At 41.6% G+C, this 4772-nt stretch overlaps 1 long non-coding RNA gene across 5 annotated transcripts in view; it reads right to left on the reverse strand.

Moving 5' to 3' along the window:
* LOC103457911 (uncharacterized) overlaps positions 1-3448 on the reverse strand; it is a 75997-nt gene extending 72549 nt beyond the window's left edge. For all 5 annotated transcript variants that reach the window (XR_532499.2, XR_532498.2, XR_001776103.1 and 2 more), the window contains exons 1-2: positions 3265-3448; positions 2858-2942 (exon numbers count right to left, since the gene is read on the reverse strand). This is a non-coding gene — a long non-coding RNA (uncharacterized LOC103457911). The remainder of the gene's footprint in view (positions 1-2857; positions 2943-3264) is intronic.
* Positions 3449-4772: the final 1324 nt, after the last annotated feature.

Genomic DNA, 4772 nt, shown 5'->3' on the forward strand with positions numbered 1-4772 from the left:
CTGGCAAGCTCACCCATCACATCTTTGTCTCTACCATCAGACATTTTTTTCCGTTGGTTGCTCTAAAGTCCAAGGTATTTGGGATGTGAAACTGATTTTTGGTCTTCTGACATGTAGATCAAATGTGTTGCTTTGTGGAACTTGGTATTAAAGGGTGAAGTATCACAGTCATCAGTGATGTCATAGTGCATGAGTGATGTCATAGTTCATCAAAGCCACTAATAGCCTGTTGTGTGTGGGTGTGTGTAGGTGTGTATTCTGTATTTGATGCATTGTGGGAACCATTTTCCTGGCACATACTACATTGTGGGAACTCGCTGCTCCCAAAGAAGAAATTCTGTTGTGGGGCCAGGGGTAAGGTTTAGGTCCAAGGTGTGAATTAAGTTTTGGTTGGGGTTAGGCTGTAGAAATTAATGGAAGTCAATGGAAAGTCTCCACATAGACAGCAAAACAAACATGTGTGTGTGTGTGTGCGTGCGTGTGTGTGTGTGTGTACCAGGTTTTCATATCCTTATGGGAACCTATTTCTGTCTACAATATGGGTTTATGGGGACCATTGCACCTTGTGGGGACATTTTCTTGGTCCCCAAGAGGGAAATTGTTGTTTTTGGGTTAGTGGTTAGGTCTGTGATGGTTAGGTTTATGGTAAAGGTTAAGGTAGGGATTAGGTATGTAATGGTTAGGGATAGGATTAGGATTATGGTAAGGGTTAGGCTGTAGTTAATGGAAGTCAATGCAAAGTCCCCACAAGTGATGAAAACACGACTGTGTGTGTGTGCATGTGTGTATCATGTTGTGAAAGTTGTTGTAGAGATGTTTAAAGCATCTGGAAACACTGTAATTTGACCAAAACATGGCTGGCCACCTAAACTGACTACACATGGGTGTGAATACATTAGGAAGATGCTGTATGTCTGTAATTCACATATTAAATACTGGAGATGTGCCGATCAGGTTTTCTCCTGCCGATACCGATCACATAATAATTTTTTTTTTTTAATCATAAGCAGTACTGGTTACATTATATGGAAAAAGGAACCATAAATTCACCTAGACAAAAACTGTTTAAGAACTTTTTCCAAGAAAAAAACAAAACAGGCACTGTGCAAATTCTACTGCTATTGGTAATACTATCTTTAACAGACTGAAAACATATGAAGGCTCTGAAGCGGCTAAATAATGCAAAGAGTCAAAATAAAACCTCTCAACATTGCCAAAAAATCAAGTATAAAACTTAACATTCATAGGCAAATACAGGATCCATTACAATAAACAATCCTGAGTTACTGAATGAAAACTTCCTGTTAGCATGGCAGCTAGATGATTACTGCTAGTTCTGAGTGGCTGTTTCTGACTAAGCGGAGTAATTATGCAGAACAAATAATCTTACAGATCGATTATTTTTTCAGAGATTATCTGTCTCATATTTAGGATAGCTAAAGTTTTAATACGTATGTAAAATGTATTATTTTAGGTTAGATGCTGCAGCTTTAAGCAGAGGTTCGGTGTGAGAGTCACTACCAGGTGGAGCAGAAGCGGCGCTCTGTCTGTGAAATATTACTACCTGTAGCGCGTAGCAGCGGTTCAACAGCGAGAACAGAACAGGCGTCTTAGATCGCAGCTTGAAGACTTAAATAATTTTGCGGGTTATTTGTTTAGCTTTCTGACCGTCATGCTAATCCAGGTGAGTGTTTGTAGCTGTGCGCTGCTTTACCTGCTATCTGATCCTCCATATGTCTTTTTTACTGCAGTGAGCCTCGTTGTAGCCAAACTCCATCAAGTATGGCATTGTTTTTATGCCATATTAGATTTGTCGTGTTGATGCATTTTGACCTGCTTCACCCTGAGGTAATTTTACGCCGCAACACGCAAACTTCCCCATTCTCTCAGTGCGTTATAGTTCCACATCGCTTAGGATTTGTTGCTGTGCGTTTGCACAGAGTGAAGGAAAGAGACCAGCTGCACAGGCAGGATGGGAAATGAGATACAGGTGATCGGTTTGTGTGACCAGCAACAAGAGACCGTGATCGGCGATCACCGATCACCGATCATACACTTTTTCACGGAAATCGGCCGATTATGATCGGTGGCCGATCAATCGGCACATCTCTACCATTAAATGTTAAAAGCTTGCCATTATATGAGAAGAATGAAGCTGTGAGGGGAGAAAAGGATAGAGTGAGATAGAGCAACACAAAGACGTAATACAAATAAACAATAAACGCTAAGTTAATTACTTTTAGACAAAGTACTGGCACTGTAAACGCTATTATGGTGACACGTTTAAATATTGGTGTATCTCACACAGACGGAGCAGCTTGGGAAACATTACATTGAACCATTGCTGTTGACAACAAGGTCAGCCCACCTGTAAATCATTACCATTTTAATTTCAGCCAACGCTCCTTTCAAATGATCCAACTGCAGTAAAGTGGACTGGTGTAAACATTTCCCATCCCTTCAACCTTCTCATTCATATTTAAAAGATGATATTAAAAGGCAATGCCGCAGTTGTCTATTCATAAATTATTGGAAAGTGCAGTGAAAAGTGTAAAAAGAAAAATGTTGTGCTCTCAGTGTAGTTTTTGCCTTTGCTGTGGGTCCACTTGTTTCCCCAGGGCAGAGCCGCACTGTACACCTTAAAGGTTAGTTTTCTATTTGCCAATGGTGGAGGAATCTGCCAGCTGTGTTGTTTATCTATCTCCTTCCCCAGAGGAACAGTGGGAGCGTTTAATGAGATGCGGTTCTTGCCATCAGTCTTCTTTTAGCCTCAGGGCTTTCCTTGGGCTGCCCACTGATTTAGTGAAGGCTACGAATGTGTGCGTGCGCGCTGCGTGGGGTGTGTGGGTGTGCTAACCGTGAGCATGTAGCATTCTTGCACACCCGGCCATCAAAACGATGCTTGTGCGTTTCAGCGACGGCGGAGCTGGGAGTTGGCAGCTCTCTGATGGGCAATCAGAAAAACATTATGTCACATTCTGCAGCTCTTTCGCTTTGAGTCCGAGTTTAACAGGGGGGGTAAAATGAATCTACGTAGCAATAATAATATTACTCAAGTAAAAAAAAAGGTAGTGTAGTAAAACTACTCTTATAAGTACCTTTTTTCCAAAAAAGTTATTCAAGTGAATGTAACAAGTACTACCCACTTTTAAACATAGACAACATCAGTAGCCTGTACTTGTTAACAGGCTTAACGTGCTGTATTGGTATTGGCTAGTCACCCTTTTAGCTAACATTGGCTAGTCACCTTTTAGCTAACATTACCTGAATCCAGCACCTTCACTCAACTCCGTCGGTTAGTGTGGGGGGAAAACTGTGCAAAGTTCTTTGCGTTTTGCTGTTTTGCTGCCATGATTCAAACCCACATCGTAGCTCTGCCAGGCAGCAGCAGGTCTCCGTCACTGCCGCACAGCGCGAGCGTCTTAGCGCTCATGTTGCGTTTAAAGGCGGCTCGGAAAAGAAGGTTATGACGTTAACAACGGATTAAACCGTTTTAACTGCTGAAAAAAGTGGCAAAAGGCACAGATATGGGAAGTGCGGAAGCCCATACTGTATCAAATCGATATAACAGGAGTATAAGCTTCTTCACTAATATCCAGCAGCTGAACTTTTTTTTTGTATCTCCAAATTCATTAAAAGAAAAATATAATTGAAGGAACATTACAGAGTTGAAGCTATGATGGACTAGCATTTCCCTCATGAAGGTTGTTGGGTAAATAATCCAAACGCTGCTCCTCTAAGTAATTTTCCACTTTGTTAAATGCATTCTGAAGTTTACTCGTGGCCTTTATGATCTCGCTTCTGTCATGTGTAACCTCTGTGAAGCGCAACTAACCTCTTTTTTTTTTTGTTCAGATAATAAGTTAGTCCCATAAAATATTCAGATTGTTTTTGCTGCTGATAACCCCTGGTGGCATTTGGCCTTTAAAATCCCGGGCACTTTCAATTACCCTGCTGCATGTTCCATTTGTCCGTTCCCTTATCGCCTCCTTCTTCTGTTTCAGCCAGCCAGAGGTTGCCCCATAGAGCTGCATTAGAATGTGCACCTGGTATCCGAGCTGCCAAACAATGCCGCTTTACATTACATTCTGTTCCCTTTTCTCCTTGCCATGCTCCGCGACGGCACTTTGTTTACAGGCTGCCTCTGCTTTCTGGATGGATGAGAAAATGTCATGGAATGCTAATGATCTTCTAATTCTCCTCTAACATCGCCTCATCCCCGTCATGTCCATCAAACAATATCGGTTCACTTGTGCTGCTGCTGCTGTCAAAGTTGTTCAGGCACATGGGAAGCTGCCATTCCTGTGGCCTGTGCTGTATCGACATGTTATCAATGAAAACACGCTCCTCACTTTTGTGGTAAAAACCGATCGGTGTACTGGGATGATAATTAAAGATGTTTGCAGTTAGACCATTGGGATTCTTTATGATTTATTAACTGCAGTGCAGCGGTGCGCCGTTCCCCAATCTTATCACAAACTGTAACCTTAACATGAAATTAAAAGATGCTCTAAAGGGCAAAATCTTGCCAAGAAAATCAATTTAAAGAGCGCTCTGAACAAGAAGCATCCTGATCCACTTTGCTGAAGGATCCTTAACCTTGATGATCTAAAACTAATTTTTCCAACACATGTCTAAAATTGCTAAGGGTTTTTAAATAGTTTCAAACAAAACAGAAGCTATTTTGTTTCTCATTGTGAACGGCCTCCAGCTGGGATGTGGAAGTCAACCCGACCACATGTGGAAAGTGAGATCCCATTAGGGACCTATTA

Source organism: Poecilia reticulata, linkage group LG21 (genome assembly GCF_000633615.1).
Source record: "Poecilia reticulata strain Guanapo linkage group LG21, Guppy_female_1.0+MT, whole genome shotgun sequence".
Lineage (NCBI taxonomy): Eukaryota > Metazoa > Chordata > Actinopteri > Cyprinodontiformes > Poeciliidae > Poecilia > Poecilia reticulata.